Source organism: Lucilia sericata, unplaced genomic scaffold (genome assembly GCF_015586225.1).
Source record: "Lucilia sericata isolate MDLA Ls3-8-SP2 unplaced genomic scaffold, ASM1558622v1 Contig001654F_arrow, whole genome shotgun sequence".
In the NCBI taxonomy this organism is placed as follows: domain Eukaryota; kingdom Metazoa; phylum Arthropoda; class Insecta; order Diptera; family Calliphoridae; genus Lucilia; species Lucilia sericata.
Genome location: NW_023995568.1, coordinates 17,355 through 45,279, shown reverse-complemented (window position 1 = coordinate 45,279; position 27,925 = coordinate 17,355).

Below are 27,925 nucleotides of genomic sequence, written 5' to 3'. Positions count from 1 at the left end.
AAATTAACCAAAAACATAAAATGAGTTTTATTATATAAAAATACTTTTATTTTTCCAATTGGAACCAAATCTAAATCTATCTTCTACATAACTTCTTCACATCGAATTCCATTACAATACTGGTATCTTTAATTTACACAGATACGAGCTTTAAAGTTATTTTCTGAAGGGGACATTATATGGAGAGTAGGATCAATTATGGACCAATTTTTATAACATTAAGTAGGAACATAAAAGTTCCTACATTGCTTTTGTTAGGATTTTTAAGCCTTAAAGTCATATTATGAAAGGTACCTTGTATGGGAGGTAGGGTGAATTATAGATCGATCCATATAAAATGAATTTGGACGATTTAAGTTCTTATGACACTTGTTCATTTTAAATTTTATTGCTACAGAGGTACTTTTAAACTAAACTTAAGTAGGGAGATTTGTGTTCTTATAAACTTGCCTAAAATGGTATTTTTAGCTAGTTATGAGCTTTAAAGCCTTTTTTTGAAAATGACCTTTTATGGGTGGTAGGATCAATCATAAAACTATCTTTTATCGAATTTCAGCAAATTTTCTGCATAATTAACAGTTGTATGATCGTTTAAACTATGTTTCAGGGTGTAACTTATATGGGGCTATACAAAAACGTTAGCCGATATTGCCCATTTGCAATACCAAACAATTAACAGTTGTATGACGGTTTAGACTATATTTCTGGAGGCCACTTATATGAGGGCTATACGAAAACGATGACCGATATTACCCATTTGCAATACCAAATAAACCTTACCTATAGGATATATTTGTAGAAAATTTCAGCCCTCTAGCTCTTCCCTTGCGGACCCTATCATGATTTAAACAGACATATGGACGGACATGACTATATCGTCTTAGAATTTAATGAAGTCCCAGAATATATATATACTTTTGTGGGTCTACGACCGATATTTCGATATTTTACAAATGGAATGACAAAATCAATATACCCCCATATATTCTAATTCTGGTTATAACAAGTAAAAAAGTATAGTCGTGAGTGATCGACCATATTATACCCTACACCATTTATGAATATTAAATGTGATTTATTTTATTTATCTTCAATATAACCTTGTTTCCGATACAGTTAAACAATTTATGAAAGAGGGTTTATATTGGGGCTAGGGCCAAATATGGACCGATTAGATTTATATTTATATAATATTTATTTGTGTTGAAATTCATCGAGATATGTGTTAATATGTGAATTTTGGACATTTATCTAATTTTATGAAGGGGACTTTGTATGGAAGCTGGGGTCAAATGAGGCCCAATAAAATTTGGCAAGGTCATCAAGGCTTATATAAAACTTATTGTGCCGCTCCTTATCGAGATACAGGTATATTTAAAATAATTATGAGCTCAAAGGACCTTTTCGAGGGGTTCTTTATATGGGGAGTAGAGTCATATAAATCCCTATACGAAAACTATCAAACTATCTAAACTATCAATGCCATTATGTTTTTGTCCTTAAGCATAGGTACTTAATTTTATCAAATTATCTTGAAAATTGCGACCTGTATGTTGTGCACAAGGACGACATATACACATAGACGAAAGGACGGATGTAATCAGAAACCTTGAGGTGGGTATAGGACTGTTATCGTTAAAGTGTTATAACGATTTAAAGCCAATTTCAGTAAAATTCTAAAATTAGATTCGTTTTCAGTGCAGCTCTAATATACTCTAGTCTATGGCTGACAAATTTCTTGGTATATGTAATATATCATTTCCTTTCTCACACATATAAACATTAATAATTTCCTTTATATCATTTCAAAAATGCCGTAACCTTTTCACCATTTAATGAAATGTGTTAAAACAAAATGTAAAAAACCCGAAAAAAATCCCCAGTGAAAATAAAACAAAAAAATAATAAATTGAAAATCTAACAACTAAAAAGGAAACAAAAACCATAAAATTTATAAATAAATCAAATAATTGAGTGATGCCTTCTTAAGAGCCCCAAAGGATGTGGTAAAAAAAATGGAAAAATCCTTAAAAACTACAAAAACAAAAACCTATGTATATATATTTACAATTCTAATTGTAATTCCCTTGTATGCTCAAACGAGCATACATACACACAAAACTCTTTCCACTTCCTGTTCAACTTGTTTCGCAAGGAAAAACAAAACACTAAATGATAGAAAAAATTATTTGCAACAGCACAATTATCAAGGGACAAATTTGTCATATCTTTAATAACTTTGTACATAAGTAAAAAACAAATATGAAAATTAATTTTCACTTGTGGAAAATCAATGCTAAGGAAGTTATTTACTACATTTAATATTAAGACGTTTTGACATTTTATTGATAGTTTTCAAAACTTAAAAAATATATTGCAAAACTAATGTAGGATATTTAAAAGAAAGAGCCTTGATTTATAAAATTACTATATTAAAGTAACCGGCATTGCCCGGGATTTTAAAACTGTAATACAATTCCATTCAAACAAAATGTTCCATTGACTCTGTTTTTTCCCTCTAAAGTTTGACTTAATAAGGAATTACTTTACAATAGTATTATTTAGCTCTTCTGGTCCAAAATAATACATTCATAGACTCTTCCAGACAGAAATCAATTTAAATTCCAAATTTTAAAAAAATTGTGGAACAAACCAATAGACCTACAAAAAAATTTATAATACATATGTAAATTTGAAGTATTTTACAAAGTATATATTTTTAAATAAAAATTTCTTTTTCCCATCTCTTGCTTACATTTATTCTATAGTTTTTAGTTCATTTATAAAAATATATTGTTAGTTTAAATTGGCGCCCTTAAACTTAAAATTATGTTTTATTGCTATGTCTGCCATATATGTATGTATGTCTGACTGGTGGTTTTTTTATACTTTTTTTGAGTTGTTTGATTATTAATTTATATTGAATAATATATGTGTCTATATATACATACATTTAACATAATGACAGACGAAATGCTTTGTCAGTCTTGTCAGCCATAAACAGCACCTGTCATCAACATATTAAATCATATTTTACTTGCAACAACAAAAACAGAAAACGCCACATTCTTTTGTGTTTCTTCATCATTTATAAGTTTTCTGGCTGATTGTGTGTCGGCCTGAGTAACTGAATCGACCTGTCTTGTCTTAAATATTGTTTATGTTAAATTGCGTGAGTATTTTCGTAGTTAAGTGCGTGAGGGTGCAAAAAATGTGTTATTATGTATTATTTTTATATTTGATGTCAAGTTGTCGATGTCAACTAAAGCTTGAAAGTTTATCATTTGTTTTCTATCATGACACACGTTGCAGTTACTCCTTGATATACCATAATACTTAGATTTACGTATACCTTGCAGTATTTGGATATATTATGCGTCTAAAAGGATTTTATACAACACCTATCCCTCGACTTAAAAGTTGGTAGTTTTATGTGTCTGTTTGAAACGTTTGATATATTTTTTTTTAGTAATCGAAACCGAGGCAAAAATTCCCTTTTATTTTAAAGAAAATTGAGAAACAGTCTAAATTTTGTTCGACAACTAACTAACTAACTAACTAACTAACTAACTAACTAACTAACTAACTAACTAACTAACTAACTACTAACTAACTAACTAACTAACTAACTAACTAACTAACTAACTAACTAACTAACTAACTAACTAACTAACTAACTAACTAACTACTAACTAACTAACTAACTAACTAACTAACTAACTAACTAACTAACTAACTAACTAACTACTAACTAACTAACTAACTAACTAACTAACTAACTAACTACTAACTAACTAACTAACTAACTAACTAACTAACTAACTAACTAACTAACTAACTAACTAACTAACTAACTAACTAACTAACTAACTAACTAACTAACTAACTAACTAACTAACTAACTAACTACTAACTAACTAACTAACTAACTAACTAACTAACTAACTAACTAACTAACTAACTAACTAACTAACTAACTAACTAACTAACTAACTAACTAACTAACTAACTAACTAACTAACTAACTAACTAACTAACTAACTAACTAACTAACTAACTAACTAACTAACTAACTAACTAACTAACTAACTAACTAACTAACTAACTAACTAACTAACTAACTAACTAACTAACTAACTAACTACTAACTAACTAACTAACTAACTAACTAACTAACTAACTAACTAACTAACTAACTAACTAACTAACTAACTAACTAACTAACTAACTAACTAACTAACTAACTAACTAACTAACTAACTAACTAACTAACTAACTAACTAACTAACTACTAACTAACTAACTAACTAACTAACTAACTAACTAACTAACTAACTAACTAACTAACTAACTAACTAACTAACTAACTAACTAACTAACTAACTAACTAACTAACTAACTACTAACTAACTAACTAACTAACTAACTAACTAACTAACTAACTAACTAACTAACTAACTAACTAACTAACTAACTAACTAACTAACTAACTAACTAACTAACTAACTAACTAACTACTAACTAACTAACTAACTAACTAACTACTAACTAACTAACTAACTAACTAACTAACTAACTAACTAACTAACTAACTAACTAACTAACTAACTAACTAACTAACTAACTAACTTCCTTGCAAAAAATTTCTAATGTAATGACGAAAATACACCGTATGAAAGAGAATGAAAAAAACCAATTTTTTTCCTAATAACACAACGTATGAATAACTAACATTGGTATTTTTGCGAAAAAGGACATTTTTAATTTAGCAGAGGTATATTTTTATAAGGATTTTGTTTGTTTTTTTTTTTTCCTGACAGACGGTTGAACAAAAATCCGTTAATTTAAAATTAGGATATTTTAAACATATCAATACATTGCTAAGTCTGGGACTAAAGTGGAATTGGATATATTGTCTTCAAATATAAATATATTTTAGCACTTAGTTATAATATCATCCTGTTTCTTTTACATTTAAAACTAACGGAAAATATTCCCAACTCGAAAAATTTTTCAAAGAAACATCCCCTAAATCTACTACCCTAAAGATACAACTCTATAAGCAAAAATAACGGAAATTTATAAATACAACACTGCTTTAGAAACAATGTAACGGTATATAACAAATACACATTCAAATTCGGCCACACTGCGCATGTGTATTACCTACTCTCCTGTTTTAACAAATTCGCCTTAAAATTTCCTAATATAAACAAGAAAATCCTTATAGAAATCAGAGAAAACTGAAAATAAGAGACCGCTTTTTACCTATTACTCTCATTACTGAGAGATTTTTCTCAACGACCCATGTAATTTACAAAGTTCAATAAAACTTGTAAAGAAGCAAAAGCCTGAAGATGAGCAGGCCAAGCAAGAAGGCATGCTAGCGTTAGTTAAAGGCGTCTACAATATATACAAATCAGTTATTTAAAGGATAGCGGCGAAAACGGTTGTTTCTAAAAGCAAAAGGATAAACTCAAAACGGGAAAACTTTAAAAAGCAAAACAATATTTAAGAAAAAAATTGTGAACAAAAAAATACAAAACCATATAAACAACAATTATTGAGAAGAAAAATAAACAAAAAATAACAAAAAACTATATAATAAATTAAAAAAAAAAAAATTAAAATTAAGAGCATTAATATACATATAATATTAAATTAAAATAAAATAATATATTAGTAACAAAATACATAATTAAGTGTTTAAAATTTAAGCTAATATAAAAATATATTAAAATAAAGTGTTTATAAAATGTAATTATATTTTTAATATTAAATATTCATTTATATTTGTTTAAAATTAAATAAACACCGAAATCAATATTGAGTCAAGTTTTAAAAAAAAATGTGTTACAATTTAAGGCTGACAAACATTGACACACATGAACTCACGCATACATTTACACCACATTTCTATAACAATTTCTACTATTTAAAAAAAACCTCTTGCCAGAGTTGAGACATATAAATTACAAATCTTACTTAAAGGAAAGAGAAATTAGTACTTTTTTCGTTGTATTTGTTCGTAATTGCTTTGACATTGTGATTTTAATAGTATATTAGCTTAAAATAAAAGTTTTTCCTAGATAATTTATTTTTGGTTTTAGTTGTAAAAGGTCTAATAACTATGAAGTTTATAAATAATTTAAAAAAATTTTGTATTTTATTGAAACATGCTTACTTGTTCAGGGAAGAACAGCTGAAAATATTGTAAATAATTGTCCTACTTCGTCGCCAAGTACATATCTCATCAATATAATGGGATCGTAGTAAGTACTTACCTAACTCTTTACTTGTTAACGAGCGTGGTAAGTACTTGACTCCAATATCATCACCGTGTTAAAATAATAACTTAAAATGCATTTTTTTGTTAAAAATATTCCAAATACGTTTAAATAAGTCATAAATGATAATCTAGCCGAATCCAACTGTCCGCCCGTCTGTCTGTAGAAAATTCGATAGAGACCACACAGGAGAAGCTAAAGGGTTAAACTTTTGCGGAAATATTTTCTACTGATAAGGTTTGTTTGATATCGAAAATGAGCAATATCAGACAACGATTTAACCAAGTCCCCTGCAAGTTCCCCCTCATAGCATACAGTTTAATTAGCATACCGTAGGATTAGCAATCGTACAATACCCCCTAATCCCATTCAGAAAATGACCTAAACACTTATAACTGGTAGCCTCAGGTAGGTTAGTGTTTTAGTCTGCTAGACCGGAGGTTGAAGGTTCGATTCCCACCTGAGGCACTGGTTAAGGAGCACACAACAGAACCGTTAGAGGCCTAGGTGTATTTCTTCGGATTTGATGTATATACATCCTCCTTTTAAACAAACTAACTGTAACTGCAAACCATGGTTTAATAATACCAGTGTTGAGACAAAACTGGACATAATCAAGTGCATAAGAAAATCTATTTATAAAATTTTATGATGATTGGTCCATAATTAATCATATTCTCATTAAGATCCCATTCAGAAAGGTATAGAGTAACCTTATGATGGGCTATGTAAGTTAAAGATAGATTATATAGAGATGCAATTTAACATAAACAATTTTAATAGGAACTAAAATCTCTATTAGGAACGGTCAATTTAGGAAATTATACTAAAACTTATAATAAACAAATTCAGGGAAAATTAGATTTCATTGCAGTAAAGTTAGTAAATTTATCACAAAAGGGATTAACTTATTTACGCATATAATTCACTCATTTTTTAAATGTCCATCTGGATTCCAAAATTACCCGTACAAAATTTCAGTATTCTAATTCTAATAGTTTCCCAAATATACAATTTTTTATATAATAAATATGAAAGGGTCACATATCGTCACCTGAAATGCAAAAGGGCGTAACAACACTTTTCAAAATTTTACAGAAGAGACAAAAACATTAATAAAATTAAAACTATTGCTGGTATAAAAATGTTCTAAAAACTTGCGACAAAATGTATTTCGGTGTAGTGGACCATTTTCAATCAAAAAGTCGATTTTTAAATTTTTGTTTGTTACGCCTGTTTGTATTTCAGGTGACGATATTCTCTTACCCCCAAATTTTTACATTGATGTTTAATTTTTTGTGCAAAAATGCTTGCTCTAATAGTTTCCTATATATTCAAATTTTTAGTTATATTTATACTAGAGTTACCACGCCCCTTTTTAGAGTCCTCCCATTTTTGTCTTACATATTCATTTTTAAAAACTGCAGCTTTTGTATTGTCTTAAATTTACAAAATTAATATTTTATTTCTATGGGAAATGCCACGCCTATTGGCAGACTGTCTGCCCATTTTATTCCCAAATGTTCATGTGACTGCTATAGTTGTCCGTATAAAAATTTAAGGAGTCTATGTGAATTTTAATATCTTTTTATTTTGAAATCAAAAGTAGCTTATAGTCCCTTGCAGACATAATGTTAAGACTGGTTTTCCAAAGATATTCAAATTCAGCTTGAGTCAGTTATGGGGAAAATTTTACAAAGATTGATGGAGCATTCTTTATAACAAATCTTCTCAATGTTATGAGAGCTATGATCAAATGGGGTGAGAGTTTCAAAGCAATACCAACACTTATCGTCCTTGGTCCAAAAGTTTATTCTCAGCCTATTAAAGTGAGTATTGGGTGTTATAAATATCATCACAAACGCACAATAAGTCCCCCACTGTAGTATAATAATATATACATATAGAGATAGAACTGATGTATGTGACAAATTTAATCGAATTGCGAATGGCGACACATAGACGAAGACATCATATCTCATATATTTTTCGCCGGTTACAAAACTCCAAATTAACAAAAAAAGTACTATTTTACCAACATCCCTTACCAAACCTGACTCTTTCCGTTTCCTAGTATTTTTAGTTGTTATTGTTTCTTTTTAATGTGTAAGTGAGTAGGCATGAGTATGAGAGAGTGAGAAATTATAAACGTCTGTGTGAGTTTCAAATACAAATGAATGAAATGAATGTGTGTCATATGCATATAGTTGCTATTATTATTATATATTTTGAAAATAAAAAAAACAACAACAAAATTGCTGCGGCCATTACCATCAACTTGTGCTGGCTGCTTGCTATATTAGTAGTAGTTTGGTTGGTTATTGTATTTCCTTTGGGTTGAAAACTCGTATTCTATAAACATGCATACTCCTTAACATATGACTATTCCAAATACATGTATACAAACATATAAATATATATTTTTAAATGTATGTGTATCTGTGTGTGTCTCTGTTTATGATTTCTTGTATTTGTATTGTATTGTGAAGTTCAGTGTTAATAACAAATTTAATTGCTTTCGATTTTTTCCAATACCAAATAGTAGAATTATAAAGTAGTATATAAAGAAAACAAAAACGACAACAATATATTAAAAAGAAATAAATTGACATATACATAAATGTAAAACAAAGAAATTAAAGGAATAAAACAAACAAACTATATAAAACACAAAGTAAATATTAAAATTATATATAACAAGTAAATCGAAAAGGAAAAAATAACCAAAACAGTATATAAAAATAAAAATAAACGTGTCAAACACGCACACTTACCTTTTCAAAGAATTTCAAATAACATCAACAACAAAAATAAACTTATATCCTTTTTAACCTCCTGCAACCCCCCAAAAAACTTTCTTATTTCAAAAAAAAAAATGCAAAAGCAAAAAATGTGTAATAAAAAATAAATGAAAACAATTTTTTGATGAGTTTACAAAAAAATTCTACAACACATTTACAAGTAAATTAAAAATAAAGAAAAAGTTTCTGCAAAAGAGAAGTAAAGTGAAACGGAGCTGCAAAAAACACAACAATCAAAAAGAAGTAAGTAAAACAGGCAAAAAAAATATGTAAAATTATAAATAAATTAGATTTTTAGTGTATAATTTAGAGAAAATGTGACAGAAATAACTTAACATTAATGGTTTCAAACTGTAACTGCAATTTAAAGTAAAAATATATTGTCAATAACAACATGCCCAAGGCATTAACAGCAGACAATGTCATTTTGACATTTATTAGAATATGGATTGATAATTTGATTTTGATAATTTGATTAAAAGTAAATTATGAGTTTATGGTATTTATGTATGTGAGTTTGTAATAAAGTTTGTCTAAGGGGATGAGAAAGTTATGAAATAAGTAGTATATTTAAGTAGATTGTACGTTGCCATTGAGAATGACAACAAGGCGTTTGATTAGCATCGAGTACCCAAACTCAAACTTTGTTTTCCTGTTTGTATTTAAGTAGATTTTAGCAGAAACTTTTTCAAATTTAAAACTTTATTCGGGTTAATTTTGTGTACTTAGTTTATATTTTGTAATAATGGTAATATTAGCAAACAAATTCAAAATAATTAATTAAAAGCTTATTGTACAAGTTTTGACTTGACATCTTATTTTAATCAATATACAAGATATTTAGTAAGGTAAAGCCTCCTAAGGATCCTAACCGAGAAAGACTTAGACCTGTCTGCTATGCAGAAGATCTCGTAACACTTTTAAAGGGAAAAGATCCCAATTACTTGTGTAGCAGAGCTGAAATACGGCCTTGAGCTGGGCTCAACCGGTCTCAATATTAACCCGCGAAAACGGAAATCTGTCTTTTCACAAGAAAGACAAAAATTTCTACATATACTGAACCTTGCTCCCTGGACAAGAAGATACCGGTGACAGACAAAGTTAAGTACTTAGGTGTAATCTTTGACCGAAAATTAAAGTGGAGACACCACATAGAGGATAGGATCAACAAGGAACATCGGTGCTGGGCGATATGTGGCAGAACTATAGGCATGAAATGGGGTCTTAGTCCTACTATAACAAATTGTCTTTATAAAAGTGTAATTAGTTAAATTCTAGCTTATGCTTCAATAATCCGGTGGACTGCTTTGGACAAAAAGTGTAATATCAATCTACTATAGGGAGTTCAGCGTACATGCTGCTTGGGTATAAGTGGTGCCATGTGTATTACTTCAACCAAGGCCCTGAAAACATTGCTAGATATTCCACCCATTGAAACATATTTTAGATATGAGGCGGCGCTTACAGTCGAACGGCCGTTTACATTAGGCGAACTGGCCAAAAGCGGTAATAGCACACGTTATCACTGTATACTGGAAACATTTGAAGGTTATACACAATCATCGGATGTACCAGATCGCATACCAGACACAGAATATGTCGGAAACTTTAAGACGCTGATCCTAGATAGAATGTCTTGGTCAAACGGAAAACTAGAGCAAATACCAGTAGGGATCCGTTGTTACACGGATGGCTCTAAATTGGGGGACAAAGTGGACCTGGGTTCTACATTGAAGAAACAGAAATATACCGCCGTTTACATAATCATAACACAAGCTTCCTTACAGAAGTCCGAGCAAAAATGGAATGTGTAAATTGCATTAGAATAAATATATCAGGGCTTGATATATTTACCGACAGCCTGAAGGCAATTAGGGCGATATCAGATAATTGAATTAAAACTAAGACCGTATTGGATTGTAAGAAAGCTCCCAGAGGTAAGGTTTTCATCATATGGGTATTAGGCCAATCGGGAGTAGTCGGCAATGAAAGGGCCAATGTAATAGCTTTAAAGGGAAGAGAGCTAGAGGTAGTTAACCTGACGAACGCAAAACCTTTAGACGCAACAAAAGCTGAATTAAAAACATGGGTGAGAGAATCCCATAAGGCCTCGTAGAATAATGAAACGGTGGGTAGAACCACAAAGATCCTATGGGGTGACCCTGATGAGAGCAAGACGAAAAATCTCCTCAAAATGAGCAAGTCTGAGGTTAGTATGATGATACGTATTCTGTGTGGACACACAGCATTACAAGCACATCTATACAAAATTGGACGTGAGGATTCAGACGAATGTAGAGCATATGAAGTGGACAGTGAAACTCTAGAGCACTTTCCACAGTCAGGCATTCGTTGAAGTTAGATCCAAGTATCTTGGAAGCAGTGATGCCAGGAGATTTTTTTCAGAAATCCCTACGCTTGTGAGAAAAATTCCCTTTTTTCCCTACACGCACTTTTTATTTTCCCTACATTTTTCCCTACACTACTTTTTTCCAAGTTTATCTTAAAAAAATACAAAAATAACATAAAAAACTAAAATATTAGCTCCGTTTTATAATATACATATATATATATATATTTTTTTAATTTTAGGAATAAAATTTCTAGAATTTAAATTTTAAATTTTTTTTTCTTTCAATTTTACATCATACAAATCTTCCAACCCTGACTCTTCAGTTAAGATTAAAAAACCAAGCCAATTGAAAGATTTACGGCAGTATCACGATTCGATGTTAAAAATTTATTTTATATGCCCCCAACAAAATAATTTTCATAAAATAATTATTTTAAGGTTTACTTTTGCGTTTACTTTTTGCGGTTTACTTTTATAAATTTTCAGAACATTAAATCTATATGAAAGATTTTAGTATGTCGCATGTTTTGTAGACCTCAGTTCAAGAAACCCGAATTTTGGATTATGCCAGTCTTGTAGAGATATGTAGGTACATATATTGTAGAAATTACAAGCGGAATTTTTACTAACGATACACTTAAAACTGATTTCATTTTTAATTTTAAAGTTTAATACATGAAAGGGTATATTTTTAGTTGTTAAAAACTATGAAATTGAAAAATCCCTACAATTTGACAATAGTAAGAAATCTTTCCCTTTTTCCCTACACGTGAAAATTTTGAAAAAAATCCCTACAAAAAGGGAAAAATCCCTACACTTGGCATCACTGCTTGGAAGTGATATTATTCCGGAAATAACACTCCTGACTATAAAATTTCTATAAAATTTTGTATAAAAAATTTTTAAAATTTTATATAAAAATAACATTTCTATAAAGAGAATTCTCGAAAGAGAATTTATTGAACATTTTCTTTTATAATAATAAAAATTGTAAATAAAATTTCTTCAGTATTGAATTTTTAAATTAAATCTTTAATTTTATTTCCAAAAAAATTTAAAATCCAAAATTTTAAATTTTGTCATATTCCCTAAGGAAATTTTCATCTTTACAATTTTTAATACTTATTTCTTAATATCTCGTTGCTAATGTCTGTTTTTCCCGTATTAAAAATTACAATTTCCTTTTGGTTGAAAAGAAAGTAGAAAAGGATTTGATCAATCAGCGTACATAAATAAGTGTCATTAATAAACATAAAATATTACAATATAAATCATAATAAAAATTTACTGAGAGCGTATAAGTGTTATTTTCTTTTACTTTGAAATTCAACATAAATCATACGCTATGCAGCACTTGGGGAATTTGTTAATATTTATTATCTTACGAATTGGGGTGACTTGAGAAATATTTCATTTAAGCTTAAATAAGGAATTGAAAACATATCAATCAATTGCTAAGATATTGAAAAGAAAAAGGAGCAAAAGTTCAAAAGTTAATGTGGTCCATTTAACTAGGTAGTAAATTTAATGAATATCTATGAGCAAGGAGAATTCAATGGTTGTCAATTTTTAGAAAGGGATTAAAAAATAGAGAAATAGATTCTTTATACTTACACAACTGAAGGATATGTTGTATGTTTTATCAATCTATTTTATTATTTTACTGTGCTGCTGATAATTAAAAACACATAAGATTTGTTTACACTTTTTTAAACAATATTACAATTCTTGGAAACTTTTGATCCATTTAAATCATATAAAAAATAAAACAAATTGACGTAAATAATATAAATATTTTTGTTTACGCAAGAATTTCACATTTTTATGTGATTTCGAAATTGATTTGTTAAAATAAATGATGAGAAAAAAAACTCATAACAAAGTGAATTACAACTTTATCCATAAAAAAATACAAACATAAACTGTACAATCACACGCACCCATAAAAAATACATATACATACCATCACATAGACACACACATACACAAAAATACATACATAAATAAATTACACATGTAGACAAAAAAAATAATATCACGAATTTAAGTCTATTATTTATTTCATGGGAAATCCGTAATATAATGAAGATGTATCATAAAACCGAATGTTTCCGTTCTATTAGAATTCTAATTTACATAGAAAAAATGTAACGTAAACGGAATAAAATAAAATAAAAATGAAATCCTAAATAGCAAGAAATATGCGCATAAAAATTGTCTGACTTCAAAAGATAAAACGCGGACACATAAAGATGGTATTAGATTAGTGAGAATAGAATTAAAATTCAAAAATATTTATGACTTAATAGCACAATCACAGAAAGGACACAAGGACATTTAAAGATAAGTGTGTATTTTGAATATTCAACCTAGAACGAAGTAGATAAATGGGTGAATTTTCTACTAGGCGTTTAGCTAAATGGCACGTACCAACCAATGTGTTAAACGGGAAATTTTCCGCATTTAAAACAATTTTAAAAATAAGCAGGAGCTACAAAACTCCACGAAGATCACATATTTAATGGTATAAATACAAAATATACAATTTAAAGTAATACTAATTTCTAAAAAGGAATAAAAAACCATAACATAAAATTTGCTTCTCTTAAAAACATTTACTTAAGGGACTTTTGAAACTATACATAAATTACATGAAAACTAAGATCAAACCGTAAAATAACATTATCCTTATAATCCTTTAATTCCACTCCTTTAGAGAAAAATATTGCTTACCAAATTAACCTATTCAATTCCAAACCATTTGATGATACGATTATAAACTTTTTCAGGCTTCATTTCACAAGAAACCATATAAATTTTAATCAAAATCTATTTTAAAAATAACTATAAAGGATACTAATCTTTATTTTCTTTCTAATAAATAGACAGAACGGTAGTTTTATTTTTACGGAAACTATTTTTATCCTCAAAAATGATATATGACATATTGTACGTGATGTTTAGATTGTAATATGAACATGACAACATTTTAGAGTTGGAAAATTATATTTTAGTCCCAAACCTAAATTTAAATTATTATTGGCTTTAATCTATTTTTATATTATGCTGATAAGGATTATTTTAAATGAAATAAATTTTATTTACGAGCTGTTAAATTTCAACCCTTAATAGAATGGTATAATTTTTTGGAAAAATTAAAAATTTTTAGAACTGAACTAGAACTGAACTAGAACTGAACTAGAACTGAACTAGAACTGAACTAGAACTACTAGAACTGAACTAGAACTGAACTAGAACTGAACTAGAACTGAACTAGAACTGAACTAGAACTGAACTAGAACTGAACTAGAACTGAACTAGAACTGAACTAGAACTGAACTAGAATTGAACTAGAACTGAACTAGAACTGAACTAGAACTGAACTAGAACTGAACTAGAACTGAACTAGAACTGAACTAGAACTGAACTAGAACTGAACTAGAACTGAACTAGAACTGAACTAGAACTGAACTAGAACTGAACTAGAACTGAACTAGAACTGAACTAGAACTGAACTAGAACTGAACTAGAACTGAACTAGAACTGAACTAGAACTGAACTAGAACTGACTAGAACTGAACTAGAACTGAACTAGAACTGAACTAGAACTGAACTAGAACTACTGAACTGAACTAGAACTGAACTAGAACTGAACTAGAACTGACTAGAAACTAGAACTAGAACGACTAGAATGAACTAGAACTGAACTGAACTGAACTAGAACTGAACTAGAACTGAACTAGAAACTGAACTAGAACTGAACTAGACACTGAACTAGAACTGAACTAGAAGCTGAACTCAGACTGAACTAGAACTGAACTAGAACTGAACCTGATAACTGAACTAGAACTGAACTAGAACTGAACATAGAACTGAACTAAGAACTGACTACCGAACTAGAACTGAACTAGAACTGAACTAGAACTGAAACTAGAACTGAACTAGAACTGAACTAGAACTGAACTAGAACTGAACTAGAAACTGAAACTAGAAGACTGAACTAGAACTGAACGTAGAAACTGAACTAGCACTGAACTAGAATGGCTGACCTAGACTGAACTAGACACTGAACTAGAACTGAACTAGAACTGAACTAGAACTGAACTAGAACCTGAACTAGAACTGAACTAGAACTGAACTAAGAACTGAACTAGAAACTGAACTAGAACTGAAACTGAGAACTGAAATAGAACTGAACTAGAACTGAACTAGAACTGAACTAGAACTGAACTAGAACTGAACTAGAACTGAACTAGAACTGAACTAGAACTGAACTAGAACTGAACTAGAACTGAACTAGAACTGAACTAGAACTGAACTAGAACTGAACTAGAACTGAACTAGAACTGAACTAGAACTGAACTAGAACTGAACTAGAACTGAACTAGAACTGAACTAGAACTGAACTAGAACTGAACTAGAACTGAACTAGAACTGAACTAGAACTGAACTAGAACTGAACTAGAACTGAACTAGAACTGAACTAGAACTGAACTAGAACTGAACTAGAACTGAACTAGAACTGAACTAGAACTGAACTAGAACTGAACTAGAACTGAACTAGAACTGAACTAGAACTGAACTAGAACTGAACTAGAACTGAACTAGAACTGAACTAGAACTGAACTAGAACTGAACTAGAACTGAACTAGAACTGAACTAGAACTGAACTAGAACTGAACTAGAACTGAACTAGAACTTAACTAGAACTGAACTAGAACTGAACTAGAACTGAACTAGAACTGAACTAGAACTGAACTAGAACTGAACTAGAACTGAACTAGAACTGAACTAGAACTGAACTAGAACTGAACTAGAACTGAACTAGAACTGAACTAGAACTGAACTAGAACTGAACTAGAACTGAACTAGAACTGAACTAGAACTGAACTAGAACTGAACTAGAACTGAACTAGAACTGAACTAGAACTGAACTAGAACTGAACTAGAACTGAACTAGAACTGAACTAGAACTGAACTAGAACTGAACTAGAACTGAACTAGAACTGAACTAGAACTGAACTAGAACTGAACTAGAACTGAACTAGAACTGAACTAGAACTGAACTAGAACTGAACTAGAACTGAACTAGAACTGAACTAGAATTGAACTAGAACTGAACTAGAACTGAACTAGAACTGAACTAAACTGAACTAGAACTGAACTAGACTGAACTAGAACTGAACTAGAACTGAACTAGAACTGAACTAGAACTGAACTAGAACTGAACTAGAACTGAACTAGAACTGAACTAGAACTGAACTAGAACTGAACTAGAACTGAACTAGAACTGAACTAGAACTGAACTAGAACTGAACTAGAACTGAACTAGAACTGAACTAGAACTGAACTAGAACTGAACTAGAACTGAACTAGAACTGAACTAGAACTGAACTAGAACTGAACTAGAACTGAACTAGAAACTGAACTAGAACTGAACTAGAACTGAACTAGAACTGAACTAGAACTGAACTAGAACTGAACTAGAACTGAACTAGAACTGAACTAAAACTGAACTAGAACTGAACTAGAACTGAACTAGAACTGAACTAGAACTGAACTAGAACTGAACTAGAACTGAACTAGAACTGAACTAGAACTGAACTAAAACTGAACTAAAACTGAACTAGAACTGAACTAGAACTGAACTAGAACTGAACTAGAACTGAACTAGAACTGAACTAGAACTGAACTAGAACTGAACTAGAACTGAACTAGAACTGAACTAGAACTGAACTAGAACTGAACTAGAACTGAACTAGAACTGAACTAGAACTGAACTAGAACTGACTAGAACTGAACTAAACTGAACTAGAACTGAACTAGAACTGAACTAGAACTGAACTAGAACTGAACTAGAACTGAACTAGAACTGAACTAACTGAACTAGAACTGAACTAGAACTGTCTAGAACTGAACTAGACAGAACTAGAACTGAACTAGAACTAAACTAGAACTGAACTACATAATGGACAAGTCCGTTCACCATCCAAAATAATAAAATAATAAAATGGGGTTCTGGTTGTATTATTATAGAAGTGAAAAAACATTAATATAAATTTTATTGTTCATTGCTTAACAGATGATTGTTAATTAAAGTAATGGCAGAATATGTTACATTAACCTAATTTACATTTTTAATAAAAAATTTGTGTTAAAATTCATGTATTTTTCAGATTGCTTAAACTCAGGCAAATGAAATTTATGTTATGTAAGAGGATTTTAAAATGCAATTATAATTTTTTTCAATTGTCTTAATTTTAAACTTACATGAACTGAAATTTGAACATCGCTATATAATTACATATGTATGTATTTAAAGACCTTAAACAAAATTCTGTTTAAAACATTTCATTATAATCAACGTTTCCTCTTCAAAACACGCACACATAAGCTAAACCAAAAAACCAAAGCAACAAAAATTAAATCCAGCAATTTTTTTCCTTAACTTTTATAGTAATAATTTTCATAGTAATGCTATGTGTATAGCAGAACTCTGTCAAAAGCACTAAAGAGCAAATGTCATGGTTGCCATTTTTAAAATTTAAATAAACTAGAGCCTGCTATTAATGGCACATTTTCCACATTGTATTTGTTCTTACTCTGGCTGCATCTTCCCAGCAAGCACTTCATATCATGCTGGGAAATGTTAATAAACAACGAAAAAAAACTTAATGTTAACTAACCATAAGGAAGCAAAAATTCTGACACCAAAAAAATAAAACAATGAAATGTTTAATATTTAAGAGGCAGCTAAAAACACAGCAAAATTATATTATATTTTCAACAAACACATAAACACTTGCACACGCATGTATATTTACAAATAAAAACCATTAGATAAATAAAAAACAAAAGAAAAACTGGCAAAAAATGAAAACGCCTAAAATTATACTTTCATAATGAAACATTTTTTTGATATGATGGTATTGTGTTATGCGTGTGCGTAGATGCGGGTGTATGTTCGTCTTTGAATGTTTTAAAAGCATTCATGTGCGTTTGTATTTCTTTGGTTTACCCTTAGCTAATTTTTTATGTAAACATATAAATAAATAATAAATAAATCCATAGAATATAACAAAACAAAAACAAAACTCAAAATAGCAACGTCAACAGCAACAAAAATAAAAAATCTAATATTAACACAAGCATTTAACACAGACACGCACAAAGATACAATCAGCTGTCCCGCATTTTAGCAAACATTATTTAAATTTATAATAAAAATGTTGACACGTGAGTGTCTATCAATTTGCAGGCAGATTACTGTTAAAAGGTAGAGTTTTTTGTTTATAAAATTCCTGAAAAGGTCAGAAATAAATCCAAAGGACAACGAAGGTACGTTCAATATTTTCAACATTTCGTATAGTCACATGCTGATGCAAATTTCCCGTAATTTTCTTTAAAGTTCGTAATATGTTAGTAAGAATTGTGAAATGTTTTAAATTAACGTCACTTCGATCAGTGTTATTAAATTTTCTGTTCAAGAATTTTACTTGTCATAAAATATATATTAATGTCATTTCCCAAAACCCTTCGTCAATCCAAAATCCTACGTGTCATATTTATATGTAACCTTAATTTTAATGTGTTTACACACACTTATAACTACACTCATATAAATCAAAATGAGCGTACATATGCGTGTGTGTTTTTAATTTAAGTAATCGTGACTTAATTACACCCAGTTTTGATTTGCTAAGTCAGCAAAAATATTTATATCAACAACATTGTCTAAATACTGTATACAAATTAAATTGTGGTTTATAGAATTAACAAAAAAAATAATAATAATAAATTTTAAGATGTGACATTTTTATATTTTTGGACTTTTTGCTTTATAGCAGACATTAAAAACGAATGACCTTGAATTCTAACTTTTTAAAATCCCCCTGAGATATTTGTTGTAGACAAAAAGTTGAACGAGTATGTTATAAATTTTAGTTATAATAGCTAATTGAAAATCTCTTAAGCGTAAAATTTAGCAAATTTTATTATTAGTTTAAGATGGCAAAGAATTATAAGAAAATGTTATTCTTTTAGAAAAAGTATAAAGTAATTAATCGTTGTTTTTTGGCGAAATAAAATAAGAAGTTTAAATTTAAGGCTATTTTTCTTTATATAAAATAGTAAAAAATAATTTTATTATATTTGTTATTATACATACTTTAACATATTCCGAGGGCGTATAAGGAATATGAATTTATTACATATGTATATCAAGTATAGCATAGTATAGCACTTGTCTACTTCTTACTGGAATGAAGTATTTAAATATAGAATTAAAAAGGAGATTTATCGAAATTTTTCTCTTGGAAAAAACTCTATTAAGATCAAATTTCTCTAAAAACAAGTAGGAAAGTATAGTCGGACATAGCTGACTATATGACACCCTACACCATGAGTATATTTTAAAAATTATATATTTTTCACAAAGAAACTTTTATCTTGCCTTTTACCTTAATTCTGATGTATTTATGCAACTTATTTATAAAAAACAAAATTTTTAAAATAGGCTTTATATGGGAGTTAGGGTCAAATATGGGCCGATCCTTAGCAAATTGTGAGGAGGGCCGTATTTTTATATAAAAGTTAGTTATGCTGAATTTCATCGCTATACTATACATTTTTGGACGTTTAATTTATTTTTAGGGGCGGAGGCTTTATGGGGTCAAAGGTCAAATAATGGGCTAAGTGAAATAATTGATCGATTCCAATAATTTTCAACAGACATTTAAAAACACGTATGGTCCAAATTTTATCAAAATATCTTTACAATTGTGGCCATCCAGCAGCCAGACAGACGGACGAACGGATGGACATGTCTTAATCGACTCAGAAAGTCATTTGATCGGTATACTTTAAGGTGGGTGTAGGTGCATTGCACACATCAGCACAAACGTATAATACCCTTCCCTCTATAGTGGTGTAGGGTATAATTCGGCATTTCCAATTTCAAGAAGTATGACAAACAATTTCTATAAAGAAACGTTTTGCAAAATTTTCTATAAAAACAGTATTTATCAATAATTTAAAGAAAAATTAGCAGAAAATTTCTATAAAATGTAATGTACCGAAAGCTATCTACAGAAAACAAAAGTAATCGAAAACATAAAAAAGAAAATTTGGAAAGAGACAACTGAAACTTTTCTATTGAGAAATTGTACCGATAACTTTTTAAAAATAAACAATTTAAAAAGAGCTATTAAAACTTTTTTAAAAAAATAAGCAAACATGTTCTATTCACAGAAAAAATTATCAGTAGTTTATTTTCAATTAACATGTTTTTCTCTTTCTTTAGATTTAATTTAAGCAATTTTTTATTTGTCTTAATTATCTCGTTGTTTAAAACCTAAGTTTACAAATTTGATTAAATTTTTAATTGATTTAATTAGTTTTTTAATTGATTGAAAAAAATTTTCTGGCCAACTTTTCTATTTTAACTTTTTTTAAATATTTTATTTTGATTTCTTATGCTAACAATGTTTATAATTCTTAAATAGTCAATACGATTTTAGGCATATAATATTAAAGTTTCCTGACATTTTATAAAACACTTTATATGTTCAAATTTGATAATAAAGTGATATTTTTTGTAAATGCTCAAAGCTTTGTTAAAGGTCAAGCATTCCTTTAACATTGTGAGTAATCAGTTAATAATTTGATTGTTTTAATCATCAACTTAATTGGTTTTTAATACATTTTCTACCAAACAAACTAATTCATTTGATTAATAAATTAATAAAAATTAGATTTTATATTTATTAAATATTTAATTTATACAATTAATGAATTAATCAATTTTAAAATTTGTCTCAATTATTGATATTAATTGTTCAGATTAATTCGTTATTTGGAAAAAAAAGTATTTTTTTAATTTTTTTACAAATTTGATAATTGATATCATCATTTTGGTGATAGGTGCAAAACTTGCTTGATACAATTATTTTGATAATTGAAACATATTTTTAGTTTTTTCTTTGATTGACAGAAATATATCAAAAATTTTCAATAAAGAAAAAAAGTTTCTAAGTTTTCTATATCTAGAGAAATAAATATACTATAGAAGGGATATATCGAAAATTTAAAGAAACTTATCAGAAAATTTCTATAGAAATAAAACATCTCAAAAACATTTTTTGAAAATTTGAAAATTTTCTTTAGAAAAAAGTTACCAAAAATCTAATAGAGAATGAAATTTTATCGAAAATATTTGATAGAAAAAAATTATCAAAATCCGTCTATAAAATTAAAATTAATCACAAATTTTCTATAGAATGAAAATTATTGAAAATTTTCTATAAAAATATAAAGACTTTCTGAGAAACACAAAAACTTTTCTATTAAATCAATTGAAAGAAAACTATAGAAACTATTTTCTAACAACAAAATTTTCTTAATTTTTCTATAGAAACACAATTAATCTAGTATTTTCTATTGAACGAAACGTTTAAAATATTATCTATAAACAAGTTTATAGATACTTATAAGTAAGTTTTCTAAACTACAAAAATAAATTTTATATAAAATTTTCTATTGAAAGAATATGTATGTTATATAGAAAAAATATCAAAAATCTTCTACACATAGATTGAAAAAAGAATCGAAAATTTTCTATAAAGGAATAAGTTTCTAAGTTTTCTATACTACAGAAAGAAATTTTATCTTAAATGTTTTATGCAAAGAATATTTATCGAAAATTTACTGAAAACTGAACAAAAAATTTCTATAGAAAGGAAAATTTTCGAACACTTTCTAAAATAAAAAAATTTATTGAAAGAGAATTTAAAAAAAATGTTATACAAAAAATTATAGAAAATCTTTTTTACAAACAAGTTAGATAATCTTTCATAGAATGGAAATTTATAAAAAATGTTCAATGGAAAGAAGATTATTAAAAAATGTTTTATAGAATTTATCAAAAATTTTCAATAGAAAGAAATTATATATTTATTTTTCTATGGAAATTATTGAAAATTTTCTACGAAGAAAAAAATTATAAAATAAATTTTTTAAAAAATTTCTGTAGATATTTCTTTATTTATAGATACAAAGAGGTGAAGATTTTTTTTTTTAAATGTATTTTATAAAATTAAATGTATGACATTTTTACAAACTTTACAAAGGTATAACATTCATCTATAAATGTCATATAACAACAAGTTAAATTAAAAAATCTTATAAAGCTACATTAAGAACTTTTTGATTTGCTGTCCCATTCCCCATGGAAAAGAAGTGATTCATCAAATTGATTATTTTCACAGCCACTTTTTATTCTTCCTTACCATTTTAAGAATGAAAAACTTTAAGACAGCCATTAAGTAACACAAATAAATCACCATAAAATATTTAATACACAAGTTTTTGGGCAACAAAATGCCAACGAAAAAAAATAACAATACAAACACACTTACTTAAATAAGTGACTGTAATCAGCGTTAGAATACGTGTGTTATACTTAAATATTAAAAAAGGGATGCCTGCAAATATAAAGAATACACAGACACAAAGAATAACATACCAAAACATGTATGTTATTTTAGGTTATTGATAAATATGGGTGTATCTGTGTGAATGTATTTACACTTGTTGTTTTGGGGAGGTCAGTCAGTTACTCTGTCAAAATAAAATTTTGTTGTTAGCCAAAGTGTCTGCAAGAGAAAACACTATAACAAAAAATGGAAAAATCATAACAAAATGATGAAGAACTCAATATAATACAATAAACACATAAACAAGCCATTGGCCACAAAAAAATATATAACAACATCAGCAAAATTAAAAAGTAAAAAAAAACAATATCATACAACATAAATACACACACACACGCATAACATAAAATAAAAATTTATAAGGCATATAAAACATGAAATCCCAATTTCACAAAAACACTCATATATAGACATAACAACTGAAAAAAAATGGGGTATAACCAGCTTATATATCGACTCCCGTTATTTATGGCCAAAAACCGGTGAAGAAAAAATACCAAATTATTTGAACTACCATTCAAATGACTGCCGCTAACAAGCAACTGAACGAGCTGGCATAAAAAAGTGGTCAATAGGGACAAATATTGTAAATGTTTGATAAAAAACAACAACAGCAACAAAGACCACGAAAAGTAAAATAAAATTTTAACGTATGTAATAGAGTCATAAAATTATATTGATGTTCTTGTTGCTGGCCATCATCAGTTGGTATGAAATCAAATCGGTTTAAATGTTTAAATTTAAGCGAATTTTATATGCCCTTCAATTGCAATAAACAAGTTGTTCTAAAGTTAATATACACATTTATTTTCTTTTTAAATTTCTATATAATTTCTATGAAACGAAAATGCTAGAAATTGTAAAGCAAATGACAAACTTATATAAGGAATTAAAGCCTCTTAATGTAGGGTGTTGAAATATTGGTTTTAAATCCGTTATTTTGCTTCATAAAAAAGGGTAATTTGGAGCCGTTTTTTATAAGATATTTGTGAGTTTTTGCATTACTAAGGAGGGGACAAATTGACTTGTTAGGTAGTATACACACAAATAAATAGCTTAATATAAACATAAATGTTTGAGTATGTGTTAAAAGTAAATAACAGGGCAGAAAGCTTTACACTTATTACATAATTAATGTTTTTTATATAAAATGTTTAAAATTTTGTTCCTTATAGAAAATTTAAACCATGTATATTTTTATAGAAAACTTTTGAGAAAATATTACTATGAAAAGAAAATTTCTCAAAAATTTTCTACAACAAGAAAATTTCTTTCTAAAATTTTCTATAATTTTTTTTTTTTTAAATTTTCTATCAAGAGAAAATTTTTGCAAACTTTCTCTTTAAAAAATTCTTAGTATTTTTTCAAATTTCTCTCAAAATGTTTCTAAAAAAATTTCTTATATTTTTATACCCATTATCAAAAAAAACAGGGGAAAATTGATTTCGTCATTCCGTTTATAACACATCGAAATATTGATCATAAACCCACAAAAGTATATACATATATTCTGGGTCCTAATTAAATTCTAAGACGATCTAGCCATGCCTGTCCGTCCGTCCATCAGTCTGTCATTCTGTTGAAAGCACGATAGAGTCCGAACGAAAATTTTCCACAAATATGGTCAATATCGGTCCACGTTTTCGCATAGCCCCCATACAAATGGCACCCCGAAAAAACAGCTTTAAGGGCCATAATTGTTTTTAAAATGCGATGAAATTCGACACAAATAAGTTTCTTATGGGCCTAATATTTTCTAACAAATTTTATAAGGATCGGTCCTTAAATGACCCTACCCCTCATACATAAATATATGGTCCCCCTCCGAAAAAATTATTTTAACGCCCATTACTGGCTTAAAAATACGAGTCTAGCGCTGAAATTCGATGTAAGTAAGTTTCTCACGATCAAAAATCAACCTACCGAATTTTTTGAGGATTGGTCCATAATTTAACCTACACATAGGGAAAAAGAAATATACACGCCTGGTACCAAAATGACATCAAACTGTTTATAATTCTTCAATACCATCCGTTGTCAAAGTATATACCTACGTACTACAACACTATGTAATGTTGACAACATTGCAACAATTCGTTGTCGAAATCTAAATTTTGTACACATTCGTTGTCTAAATGTGAACAAACGTGGTAAGCTCACTATTGACAAACGTTTGTTAACATTTAGACAACGAACTGTTGCAATGTGGTGGCATACGTATGACAACACTTTCACAACGGATGTTATTGAAAAATTAGAAACACTTTGGTGTCAATTTGGTACCAGGCGTGTATATTTCTTTTTCCCTCTGCCCATATAAGGTCCCCTTCAGAAAATTAATTTAACGCTCATTACTGCCTTAATAATAAGAGTATAGCGATTAAATTCGACATAAGCAAGTTTCTTATTAGTTAAAATCTCTCTACTAAATTTTATGACGATCGGTCCACGATAGACTCTACTCTCCATTTAAAGTCCCCCTCAGAATATGACTTAAAAATACGAGTATATCGAGCTGAAATTAGACATAAGTAAGTTTCTTACGAGCACAAATCTCTCTGCCGAATTTTATGAGAATCGGTCCATAATTGACCCTACCCTCCATATAAGGCTCCTTCAGAAAATTACTTTAACGCATATTACTGTCTTAAAAATGCGAGTATAGCTATGAAATTCGATATACAAATGTAAGTCTCCTACAAGTCAAAATCTCTCTACCGAATTTTATAATTGACTCCGAAGTTTTCCAAAATTAGTTTTTTGTTAATCCGAAAGGGATGTGTTCATAATTGACTTAAGCCCTATTTCAAATATCAACCTAATGTTTATGGGGGACCTTTCTATTTACGAAATACGGTTTGATGGTGAGTATTTTAAATTCAGCATAGCCAAATATAACACAATTACTAGTTTTTTTAATTTCTGTAAAAATTTTGAAGAAATTTTTCATTTATAGAAAGTTTTCAGAAAATTTATTTTCTGAATATAATTTACAAAAAATTTTCACTTAATTAAAATTTTTTTGGAGAAATAAAAAAAATCAAAAATTCTATTATAATTTTCTAACAAAATTAAAAAAAAAAAAAACATTATCTTAAGAATATTCTTTGTGATTATATAAAAACATACATAAATTAATTATTAAAAATGTGTATAAAATATATTTTAGAAAAATGTATGATAATATGAAATGATAAAATAATAAATTTAAACATATTACTTAAGCAGAAAACTTAAAGAACTGAAAATATTTACACAAATTTTTCCTTTAAAATTTAAACAACCATTAAATTATCTCAAGTTAAGGCCTGCAAATGACATTAATTTTAATAAAAGACATTTGCGACTTATCGAATTGTATTTAAAATAAACCAAAAAAAAAAGTAAAAATATAAAGGACAACAATAATAAGTGATAAGATTTCAAGTGGACTTATTAAGGACAAAATGTAATTTAAAATAAATGTAAAAAGGATCCAAATATTAAAAGACAGCCAAGAAAAAGAAAACCAAATGGGAAAATTTCATTAACACGAACAAAGAAATATATTAAAAACAAAAATAAATAAGAAACGAAGTCCAAAAATAAACGCAGCACAATACTTAATTAAGACCCTGATAAACGACAACAACATCAACGTCACATAAACCATCATAAGACATAACCTCTATCCATAATAACTAAAGTTTAAAAAAAAAAAATATGAAGACCTAAAAAGCGAAAATGAAACAGGAAATAATTGAGTAATTGCTTTTAAGTTCGCCGGTTTTCTTCGTACTTTGCTGCCTACGAATAATGAAGTAATAACGAAAATCTCTTCACACACTAACTATTTGACCATTGAAAACAGAAAATATGAAAAGGCTGTTAAATTCGTTAAATATCCCAGCAATAATGGCAACGAGAAAAAAAGGACATTCAAGGTTTTTTTAGCCAGCAATTTTTGAATGAAAAATAAAAAAAAATGGAGAACTGAAAATAAATGTGTAGTAGTATATAAAACAAAAAAGAAGCAAGAAAACTTTTTTGGCAGCATACCAAAATCAATAATACCACACTGAAAAAAAACATATACAGCTAGACATACAAACAAACATTTAAACAGTTCTACTTACTAACACATACAAAATATTTCTGGCCAAAATTATATTCATGAATGTGTGAGTGAGTGAGAGAGCGAGTTCGTGAAAAACAAAAACTTCTAAAATAAAACACACAAATTTACTAACTGTTATGTGTTAGTTTTAGCTCTTTTTATTTCCAAACCCCAAAATGAATAACTCCACGGAAAATTGTGTCGGATTAAAAAAAACAGAGTATTTTCATTTAAACCAAATAAACCACAGAAATGAAATGTCAAGGAGGGCTATCAGGCACAATAACTACTTTGGATATATAAAAATAGGATAGCACGTAAAAATATAAATAAGATAAATAAGATAAGATAAATAAGCAAACTATATTTAGTCACTATTTTCTGCAGTTTTTTAGTTCGTATTTAGAGTCATAGTTGCTATAGTTTACTAACTGTAATTTCTATAGTGTCCATCATATAATTGCTATAGTCGCTATAGTCTAGAGACTATATTCGCTATTGTATATAGAATATAGTTGCTATAGTCTACAGACTATAGTGTAGTGAGCAGACTAAATATAGTGTAGTATGTAGATTACAGCTGATAAAATTTACAAATTATTGTTTCTACAGTCTAAAGGCTATAGTTGTCATAGTCTACAGACTATAGTTGCTATGGTCTACACACTATTGTGGCTATACTCTACAAACTATAGCCGCTATAGTCCACAAAATTTACTCGCTCTAGTTCACAAACTTTAGTTGCCACAGTCCATAAATAGAATATAGTCTTTATAGTCTAAAGACTAAAGTCAACAGACAATAGTTGCCATAGTCTACACACTATGCAGACGCTATATATACGCTATAGTTCACAAACTTGCCATAGTCCATAAATAGAATATAGTATTTATAGT